This window comes from Rhea pennata, chromosome 2 (assembly GCF_028389875.1).
Source record: "Rhea pennata isolate bPtePen1 chromosome 2, bPtePen1.pri, whole genome shotgun sequence".
Classification (NCBI taxonomy): Eukaryota; Metazoa; Chordata; class Aves; order Rheiformes; family Rheidae; genus Rhea; species Rhea pennata.
In genome coordinates, this window is record NC_084664.1 from 136,580,488 (window position 1) to 136,591,853 (window position 11,366).

Consider the following 11,366-nt stretch of genomic DNA (forward strand, 5'->3'; position numbering starts at 1 on the left):
TCTTTTCCTGTGGTCACGCTAGTACTGCAAGGGACGTTTTCCCCTGCTGCAGAGACATCCTAATTCAGAAGACTGATTATAATTTGATGAGAGCAGCATATCTTGGGAGAACTAAGCAACAATTCTCCATATACTGTGGATGCTATTTTCATAAAGTAAGAATCACAGGTGAGCAAATGTCCAAAAAGAGGATATATAAACTGCTTTATACGGTCTTCAGCTATGTGTTCTCACAGTAGTTCTTCCCACCAAGGCTCCTGAGCCACACAGAGAACAGGAAGGACAGTGTTTACTGAATAAGCAGTTAAGGGATCCAGTACCTATTCTTATCTGCATTGTTGAATCCATGGCCTTACTGCACACTACTTACCCTGTGCTAGTATGCCAGAAGTATTAATTTCCTCAGGGACCTCTCAGGTGAGCATCACTACAATATCAATGTATTTCACCCAGCATTAATAAACTTATCTTCTCACATCCTTACAGTATGCTGTATTGTGCAGCTAGTACTGCCTTTCATTTTACAGATACAGCAGTTCAATCATAGAGAATGATGTTAAAAGGAAAAGTCTTCATTTACTTTGGGTAACCAGGCAGATTCAGTTCTCATGTTTCTGACATTTGTAGTGCTTACAATGTAAATTTAAAATAAGTGAAAGAGGGTTGTACAGAGGTAGAACAACAAAGTGCAATATCCATGACATTGGGCTTCCCTGAATCACAACAGGAGAGCATGAATCCGAAACCTTGGATTCCTTCTAGACTCTGCCAAGGCCTGCCGTCTCCGCTATTTTTGTTTCTTTCTGCTTGCCAAATACTCTTGCTAGCTTCCCCCAGCCACGTTCAGATCTATGCACCAGTCACCTCACCATGTTTCGAAAACCTTATCCTAGTTCTAGTTTTCATACCAACAACACTAAGATTCTGTCCAGGCAGCCCACCCAAGTCCTAATCTGATCCAAAACCTCTCTCTCATGGTCCTCAAATCCAAGTACAGCTCTTCTTATTTAGTTAGGATGTTTCCTCATGTTACCTGAACTCCATCACATCCTAGTGCCTCAATGCTGCAAAGACTTTAAGAACACAAACGATATATACAAAAATCCCACTTTTAGCAATCTCTACTTCTGCAGCTCTTGTCAGCTGAGAAAAAAAAAAAAAATGCTGAAGTCCTGCTTGACCCTGTCTTCTTTGATATGAGTGCATTCAGGTGAAAGCTCTGCCCTATGGAAACCTTGAGCACAGGGATGCTATGAATGGAAAGCTGTGCCTGGAGGTAGATTCACAGAGGCAAAGTAGTACAGTAAAACTGTTACTGCTTTAGACCCAACATTTCAGGTCTATCTGGAGGATAAAGCAAGTCCAAGGTTACACTGGGAAGATATGTAAGGCAGCTATTACAGAAGCAGTACCTGAGAAAATTCTACATTCACAGCCTCAGATTCGATAGATCAGTATTAATTTCAGGTAATAATTTGGAGATAAAAATAAAACACACTTTAATTCTTCAGAAACAGCTGAATGTGTGCAGCCCTCTAGAACAATTAAATACGTTCCCTGTTCATTACAATCAGCTTACAATGTGGATGCACAGCATAAAGGAAGATTTGGAAGTAATAAGTGGAAAAGTGATTGAGCAGTAAAGCTTCGATACATGTTAGCCTCAGCTTAAACCTTCACTCTCATTTCCTTACATAGCTCGCTATTCTCTAGAATGGAAACAGCAGATGTCAGCTGACTGGCCAGGTGGATGAGGAGAGAGCAGTGGATGTTTACCATGACTTTAGAAAGGCTTTTGATTCTTTCTCCCAGAACATCATCATACACAAGCTGATGAAGTGGTCACTGAGGCAAACTGAAAACAGGACGAGCTGCTGGAGTCAGAGATCTGATCAGTGATACAAAGTCTAGCTGCAGGCCATGTACCAGCGATGTCCCCCAGTGGACAAATACTGGGGGCAAATACTGCTTAGCATCTTCATTAATGAGCTGGATGATGGTATCAAATGCTGCCTCAGCAAGTTTGCAGATGATACAGAGGTGAGAGGAATGAAACACCAGATACACTGATACACCAGAGCGCTGTGCTGCCTTTCAGAGGGATCTCAATGGTCTGGAGAAGTGAGCAGGGAGTTTAACAAGGGGAAACACAAAGTTCTGCATTTGGGGAGGAAGTCCCCCTGTGCTGGGGGCTGACTGGCTAAAAAGTAGCTTTGCAGGGTTTGTGGGGGTACCAGTGGGCAACAAGTGATTGCTGTTTGCATTGCTGGCTCACAAAGAAGGTCAACGGCATCTTGGGCTACATTAGATAGAGCACTGCCAGCAGAACAAGTATGGTGATCCTTCCCCTCCACTCAGCACACAGGTGAGGCCACACCTGGAGTGCTGTGTCCAGTGCTGGGCTCCTCAGTACATGAGACGTGGACATTCTGGAGTAAGCCCAGTAAAGTGCCACTACTGTGATCGAGCAACTACAGCATCATTCATGTGAGCAGATGCTGAGAAAGCTGGGACTGTTCAGCCTGGAGAACAGAAGGCTTAGGCAAGATCTGATCAATGTTATAAACACCTGATGAGAGACTGTAAAGAAGACAGAGCCAGATTTTTCTCAGTGGTGCCCAAAGACAGAACAAGAGGCAATGGGCACAAACTGAAACACAGGAAATTCCATCTGAACACAGAAAACACTCTTCACTTTTCTATTGTGAAGGTGGCTGAACACTAGAGCAGGTTGCCCAGAGAGATTGTGGAGTTTCACACATCAAAGGCAAGGGTCGGAAAAAAGGTGGGTGGGGGGAAGATGTAGACATAAACCAAGAGAAAATACTGAGAAATCCCCAGAGACAGATCCCAATTGTTTACTATCACAATCGTTTTCCTTGCTACTGCTCTTTGTAGTCCCTGAATAAGAATTATTTCCTTCTCTAAAACGGATTTAAAAGCTGTTACATCTCCCCTTTTCAGAAGCTAGAGCATCACTGATTAATTATTATTGAATGTGCTTGTATCAACAATATGGATGCCCTGCCTTTTCTATGTAAGTTAATGCATAAGACAACTTAGAACTCAACTCCCAGAGATACGAATGACAGAATGGATTAGATTTACATCAGGAATACATAAATATTGATTTATGAAATATAACAATATTAATAATTTAAAATCACAAAGAAAATATAAGGAAGACTCACAAGTTATTATTATAGTCACTTAAATTGGTTTCACATTTAGTATTCTCTGTATTATTCATGAAATTTGAAGATAATTTATTTTTAAGTGTTTGTACAGCTATTGTTAGATTAAGGAATAACTAATAACTTTAATTATTATCTTAGAAGGTGCCTCCATGAAATGCAGCTGTATTAATGCCTTAAGAAAAAAAATGGCTATATTTACAGCATCAGGCTTACAGCCATATTTTTGTGCTTTTTCTCTTACAAAGGTTTCTCTAGTCTTACTAACAGTAGGAGTACTAAAGTAAACAATATTTTACCTATGAAGTCATATCATCAGTGTGCATCCCAAAAAGCTTTCATAAAAGCAGCACTGGGGATAGCTGACTTTTCCTGTGTTTCCAGAACTCCAGTTCACAGAAAAATAAATGGAAATTTTACACAAATTGGTTGGAAAAAATAGGCATATAAATTAAGCAGCTATGCTATGCACTAGCACAATAAAATCTCTTCAAATTCAGCAGTTCAGTGGTTTAACAGATAGGATCTTCCAATGGTGATTAATCTCTCATATGAAGAAAGGCTGAGGTGAGCTGGGACAGTTCAGTCTGAAGATTAAACTGAGGGGAGAATCTTACCAGTGCATTTTAATATCTGAAGGTGTAAAGAGGATGGGGCCAGACTATTCTCATGGTGTCCAGTCACTGGATGAGAGGCAATGGGCACAACCTGAAACACAAGAAGTTCCATCTGAAAATAATGAAAAAGAACTTTTTCTTTTTCCTGTGAGGGTGAATGGACACTAGAACAGGCTGTCCAGAGAGGCTGTGTAGTCTCCATCCTTGGAGATATTCAAAAGCCATCTGGATGTTGTCCTGGGCAACCTGCTCTAACTGACCCTGCTTGAGCAGGAGGGTTGGACTAGATAATTTTTAAAAGATCCCTTCCATTCTCAATCATTCTTTGTTTCTGTGAAGATAGAGAAGATTGTTCCTGGTACCCTATCTCAATGCGATAAAAGTAGTTGCTAGAACATCTTTCAGAACATAAGTGTGCACAAACAGTACAACTGAACATACAAGTTGCCTACACTATCAAAGGTCATACTTTGACTTAAAGAGGTATCATGTGATTGGTACAGAACTGCCACAGCTCTCCTTCACACGCTCCATTAGAAATACTACACATTCAGTGGACAGATATCACCTGAGTCGTCTTCAAGCGGATGAAAGGGCTATATCCCAGGTTAACAGAAAACCCTTGCTCTCTGATTGTTGATTACTGAACAAAGTGCAAACTCTTAAGGTGGATCACAGGCAACTAAACTTCTCATTCATAGCCCAACAAGGTTACTGTCTCCTACAGAAAAATCAGCTTAACATCATTATTAACACCATTAACATCTCTGCCAATAGCTTTCACTGAAAATCCAGCTGTGGCAACTGGTAGTTACAACAACCTAAAATATTGCACACTACAAAAAACATTCTTCTTTGCTGACTGCTTCATTTAAGATGTTAGTTTTACACTGCGGTGTCCAGCTTTCTGCTTTTCAAAAAACAAACAGCAGTACCAGAACAACAAAGGTCTGATCTGTATTAAATGACCATTAGGTGTTTAAATAACATTGTATTAGGAATATATATAAAATAAGTTAATTTGTGGTTTCTAGGAAAAAAATATGAAGTTCTTATCTCGGGAAAGTTCCATCACCATCAAAGTGATGCCCATGTAAGCAGCTCCATTCTGGGGCTTGCATAAAAAAAATTGTTAGGCTACTCAAACTGATGAAAAGGCATGAGAGATACATCTTAGAGACACTGCTTATTATTGTTAATATTATTCAGCAACTAAATAAGCAGTATGTTGTCTGGGCAAATCGTCACAACGATTTATTAAGAAAATAATGCTCTAGCAGTGTTTAAATTTTTTTCACTCATTTTTCACTTTTGATCATGTCTAGATTTATTAGCAAAGTACTAAAAAAAAACTTGTAGCTGCCTCACCATTAGAAAGTGCTTTATATTCTTTCCCTATTAGAGTATTGACTGTTCCACTCCCCTCCTCCACCCCTAGAAATTTTAGTTGTATGTGAAGTTACAGAACATTCAAGTAAAGCACACTTGCGGAAGTCACCATTTGTATCCAAAACAGTAGGCATAGCTTCCAGATGACAGAATAATTGTTTAATCTCAAAATAGGAATCAAGGATTGAAAAACATGCATAACAGTAAAAGATTTAATGAGTTTAGTTTTATAAAGAGATCTTGAGCAATCAGTTTATACATTCATAAAGAAAATAAATTTGACAATATGTGGCTCTTTGAACTAGCACTTAAAAGTCAAATCTGATAGCTGGAAGTTAAATAAGAACAGCACAAAACTAAAAGTTATTAAAAACAAATGCTTAGGCTGATTATTTAAAAGTTCACCAAGGACTTGGATGGACTCAGACATATTAAAAGGGGTTGTCTACTATTTTTTAAATGTACAGTAGGAGTTCTCTTTCCCCCTCTTGAAATGGAAAGTCTTTGAACTAAGAACATATTCAAGGCTGTCTCCTAGTTTCTGTTATGTGGGAAGTCATTGCAAATATTTCCTCTGGTTTTCTAATCTCTGTGGTTGCATTAGGGTAATTCTACTGTTCCTACACAACTTTTAAGTTTAACTCTCTTATTCAAATCAGTTTAAATTAGCTGGGCTGCCAAAGTTCATTAACTATTACTTAGTATGTACTTTGTTACTTCACCTCTGATCTTGAGAAAACTCCATATGAAACAAAAAAGATCATGAAAGCTTAGCAGAAATTGGCTTAGACTTACCAGTCCAAGCCTGAATACAACTAAGTCTAGCAAAAAAGAAATATAAGACTGGTATACTGTTCACATCCTCCACTCAAGGAGGAATTCAGAAATACACTTGTCATACAAAATTATAGTATACTTTACTCTTCTGCTCAGAATCCCAGTTCTTTCCATGTTACTCTCTAACTTCTAGGCTATGTGGACAACGTGCTACATAGGGCTCAGCAAAGGTACCATCCTTTGTTTTGTGACAAACAGCTTGTGTGTACGCTCTGATCAGGACTCCGCTGGAAATCTTATTATGAGAAATGTCTAACTTGTGGGTAGCTGTCCTCTCTTCTCTTTGCTCCTGTCTCTCTTCACAGCATTTCTAAAGAAATATACTTGTGATCCTGAGAGTAACAAAGTGAAGCTGAAAGGCCCTTTCCCCTCAAAAAAGGGAAGCAAGGGAGTTACTTCACTGAAGAGTTAAGGAGCCAAGATTTTAGCTGCATCTCAGTACAAGAGCTGCAGAAAATCAACAGACTTATATATTTTCCTCTCTGCCTGACTCTTTTCCCCTCAGACTTTCTTCTTCTCCACATCCTCCTCTTTCACAGAGAAAAAAAAATCAGAATAGCTAATGCTCCCTCTGTGTCTGTTCTGAAAGAGTAATGTAAAAAAGCAGGGGGAGGGGGGAGGGAACACAGACAAGTACTCTCACTGACAAAAGACTTCAGCCTGTGCATAATCTGCAAGATCTTGACCTTAAGGTCCAAAAATTTTCTGTCTTAAATTGTTTGACACATCCATAACATACCATTAGATATCCAGGAGATACCGTCTCCATTTTTACCTCCTACCAGTAGAACTGGTAGGAGCAGATGCTAGAATAAAAGTATGATTTAAAGCTTGCCACTTCAGTACACCATGTGAGCATCTGTTCCTGGCACCAAAGAGCCCTGAATAACTGAACTGAAGATACTGATGTCTTTTCAAACAAATGAAGGTCTTACCCAGGAAGACCCAGAGCACATGCACTTCTTTTTCCTATCCAAAACCTCTCCCTCTACCTTCTGATGGTGACAGTTCACACATCATAGGAAGATACTCTACCTTAAAGTATCTCTCTTGCAGTGTTGCAGCAAACAAGGAAGCTAATCTGAATTCAAGTAATGCCCTCTATTAAACAGAAGTTTTTGAGGATCTTCTAACTGTGCTCTCTTAGCACTCTTGTGCTAAGCTAACACTGAACTATGCATGTCAGCAACAGCTGTATGCTTCGGTAAGGTTGTCACCTCCCATACGGATTTCAGTAATATGCTTAACTGAATATTTTTGCTATAGTAACTTAAGAAACAACAGCCACTTACTGAGCGATGAAGAAAGAAATTAAGGTAGCTTAACAACAAAAATGAAACTAAGAGACTTTCTTCAGAATTAACAGCTAACTAGGCATGCTGATAATTCTAGACTATTGTCTCTAGGTAGCCTTGCAGAATAATTAATCACCAATGAAATTTCCTATGGCATTATTAGAGATTTTTGTTATTTTATTGAAGTAAAAGTAAGTATTTTAACATTTCTTTCCACAGTTCTGTTACTCTCCAAAGTCCTAGGGCCATGAATATACAGGAAGTAATGCAAGATGACACACTTTAAGTTAGATTTTTTTCTTTTCTTTTTTTAATTATTTTCTCAGATTAACTGAATAATGGAGCAGTAGATTTTCAAGGAAATAAATATATATAGAGAAAGAAAGTTACAGGGTTTTTTTCCCCTTTAGGCAGTAAAAGGCATGTGGAAACACTGCATCTGCTAAACTAGACATTTCCAGACAATTAACATCTAACCCCACTGCCACTCAAATAATGTTCTCATTTCCATTAGTTGGGCTCAAACCTGGACACGAGAAAGAATCCACTGAGACTTTATATGAATTATGCCACAAAGTAGTCTGAGGATATGCTTATATGCTCTATCTGCCTATGCTTTGACTATCAAAGAATGCTCGTCTGTTTAGGATGCTAAAATAATTCTATTAATCTGTATGAGCTCTGGAGATATAATGAGAGGTATTAAAATGTCATAACAGTAAATGTAACACAAATGCTACCTATTTAATAAACTATTATGTTAAAACATGCAGAAAGTCTTTTTTTATATTTAGACTTCAAAGGTTTCTGATATTTTCAACAAATTTATTTTTGAAATACCTACTTCAATTTCAGCTCAAATCAAATTACGAGAAAGAAATGGCAGGTTGCCATGTACAGAATTTCCCTCCTTATTTTTTCACTATGTTGTCAGCATAGGTAACACAAGCTGTTCTTGCCCTGCTGCATTCGCTTATAGCAGGCCAAAGGCATCCACTCAAGAACGGTTATTTCATACGTTATTGCACACTCATTAGAACGTAACTGACAGGACAGCAGCTTATTCATGCAGAAGTCAGATCCCAATCGTACATACTGACTGGCTTTCAGAAAGCCACAGACTCTCCCATATTATTGTTCCAGAGATTTGTCCTGTTTTCTTGTTGTTTCATTTGGGAGAGGGGAAGGGACCCAGAAGTATGGAAACAATCACACAACAGTCTTCCAGGCTCCATTGTAATAGCATTAATTAACAGAATTAAGAACATATGCAGTAGAGATGGCAAGTTCTGGGTCTTTAAGAAATTTAAAATACATCTAAATTTTGATAACTATCATTTAATAGAATGAGACTTAACGTGCAGACATTTAAGCTTATGAATACATTTATCTCTTGAATATTCCACCAAATCTGAATCAATGTGCACAGATAATCATGCTAGTAAGAGTTTCAGAAGTCACGCCATTAAAGTGAGGATCACCTAGCATAATGATCTAACAAAAATTAAAACAGACTGTACAGCAAAAGGGCCTTACTGGTCCTCACTTAGTCTTACTGTTTCACTGGAGTCAGGCTAAGTAGAATTCACAGAAATCTACTCAAATTCCCCTTTCCCTATTATTTCATTAATTAGATAGCTGTCTTAATACAACTTTGTAAACAAGCCTCCTGTTCAATAGGAAAGCAGTTTCTGAAATCCTTTCTCATTTCAGAGTACAAGAAAGGAAACAAACTAAAAATGTACTGCTTTCAGCACTAAAAAAAAGAACTTTATATTCCTAATATCAATATATGATTCCAACTTCATATACGAAAGGCCCCAAAATTGAATATGCATATTTAAATTGAGTATCAAAGCCCAATGTTTAGAGGAGAAGGAGAAAAAAAAACACGGTTTCAAATTTTTACTGTTGACAGAGAAGTTTAAAATATTGTACCCATTCTAAACTAAAAACGCATTTGTAATAGATTTTCAGACTGAAGAAAAAAAAAAAAACACATGTAATCCACAGTTTCTCTCAGCAAACATTTTCCTTCCTAAGGTATCATCTGTTTAATCAGAAACTCCTGTAAAATGCCACAGCCTTAGTAAATCTCTAAGGAAGATGTACTGCGAACGACACGATTTCTTCTCCTTTTTTAACGCTCTCGTAACGGGTCCGCGCCACACGGGGACAGCCACCACCCGTCCCTTCCCGCCCTCCCTCCGGCCGCGCCGCGCCGCGCTCGCAGCCGCTCGCGGAGCTGAACTCTGCCCGAGGGCCGGCGGCGGCTCCGCTCCGCGCCTCGCCCGGCCGCGAGAGGGGCGCCGGGAGCCCTCGGCCGCCGGCCCCGCTCCTTCCCGCCGCCCTCCCCGCCGCGCCGCCGCAGCCAGGACAGAAGTTGCCGCAGCGCCGGGACACGGGCGGAGGAGGCGGCTCCAGGGGCCGCCGCCAACTTCAGCGCGGTCCCCGGCCCCCGCCGCCCAGCGCCTCGCACCCCGCGGGCCAGGGCTGGCGGCTCCCGCTCCCCCGCCCGGACACCCCGCGCCGGCCGAGAAACTTACTTGCGGGCGGCGGCGGGCGCCGCGGGGCGGGGCGGGGGCGGCGGGCGCCGCGCGCCCCCCGCAGCCGCAGCCGCCTGCCTCACGCGCGCCGCGGCCGCGCGCCGTCCTTCCCGCCCTCCGAGCGCGGCGCGCGAGCGCAGCCCCGGCGCCGCGGCCGCTGCCGAGCGCGTTCGGACATGCTCAGTGCCCGGGCCGTCTCCGAGCGGAACCTACCACCACGGGAAACGGGGGGCGGGAGGGGAGGCAGGGGCAGAGCTGGGTGCTACCAAGCGGCTGAGCTAAAAATAGGCGCCGCGGAAAAGAACAGCTGGAGCTTAAAGGCGCAGAGGCGACCCGGCCGCCCGCAGCCCGCGGGGAGGCGGCGCCTCGCGGCGGGCACCCGGCCCTGCCCGCCGTGCGGCGGCTCCGCGCTGCGGCCGCGGCGAGCGTCGTCCCTGCTGTGGCCGCTGCCGGCCGGGGCTCTGCCGTGTGCGCACCGCCGGCCGCAGAGCGAGCGGGGCTGGCCGCGCCGCGCCGCCGCACTCGGCGCTGCCGTCTGAGGGGCTCCGGGCAGCCTGCGCTGCGGCGCCAGCCGGGCCCGGCCCTCCGGCGGCGGCGGCGGCCTGCCCGCCCCTGCGCCGCGCCGCTCGCCCCCCGGACGGGGCCGTTCGCCTCAGGGCCGCGCCGCTCGTCCCCGGACGGGGCCGTTCGCCTGAGGGCCGTGCCGTTCGCCCCCGGACGGGGCCGTTCGCCCCCGGACGGGGCCGTTCGCCTCAGGGCCGCGCCGCTCGTCCCCGGACGGGGCCGTTCGCCTCAAGACCGTGCCGTTCGCCCCCGGACGGGGCCGTTCGCCTCAGGGCTGCGCCGCTCGTCCCCGGACGGGGCCGTTCGCCTCAGGGCCGCGCCGTTCTCCCCCGGACGGGGCCGTTCGCCTCAGGGCTGCGCCGCTCGTCCCCGGACGGGGCCGTTCGCCTCAGGGCCGTGCCGTTCGCCCCCGGACGGGGCCGTTCGCCCCCGGACGGGGCCGTTCGCCTCAGGGCCGCGCCGCTTGCCCCCGGACGGGGCCGTTCGCCCCCGGACCGAGCAGGGCAGCCTACCTCAGGGCGACGACGCTCGGTGAAGCAGCAGCTTCGGAAATCGGGTCTAGAGAGTGCGGGAGAAGCCACGAAGGAAACTTCTCATGGTGTATTTATTTCTCAGCATCTCTCGTCCTCCTCTGAGGTGCCTGGGTTCAGGCGTGAGGCTCAAACTCCCAGTGCATCTCCAGTGAAACCCAGAGCAGCTGGGTGGGTGAGCAAGCGAGAGGTCCAAGGCAAGTGGCTTGCAAAACACCCTTAAATATGTTTTTCGATGCTGGAAGATTTATGTAGTAAGAGAAATGACATGATCTCGCTCTCCCTTTTTTTCACAGATGCCACTTGGGTTTCAAACCTCAGAGCTATAGATAATTGTTAGAAAATAAAAGTCCCATACGTATTTGTGAATAAGAGTTTCTGATGTGCTTAAGCA

General features: G+C 44.0%; 1 protein-coding gene across 7 annotated transcripts in view; it reads right to left on the reverse strand.

Annotated features, from left to right (window-relative positions):
- OXR1 (oxidation resistance 1) overlaps positions 1 to 11,011 on the reverse strand; it is a 267,736-nt gene extending 256,725 nt beyond the window's left edge. For 3 of the 7 annotated variants that reach the window (XM_062570434.1, XM_062570428.1, XM_062570426.1), the window contains exon 1: positions 10,955 to 11,011. The gene's annotated coding sequence lies outside the window, so the exon portion shown is untranslated. Of the gene's footprint in view, positions 1 to 3,493; positions 3,565 to 3,811; positions 3,903 to 9,878; positions 9,922 to 10,954 lie in introns of those variants that run through there. The other 4 variants (XM_062570429.1, XM_062570431.1, XM_062570430.1 and 1 more) reach the window with 4 other exon arrangements.
- Between the last annotated feature and the right edge of the window lie 355 nt (positions 11,012 to 11,366).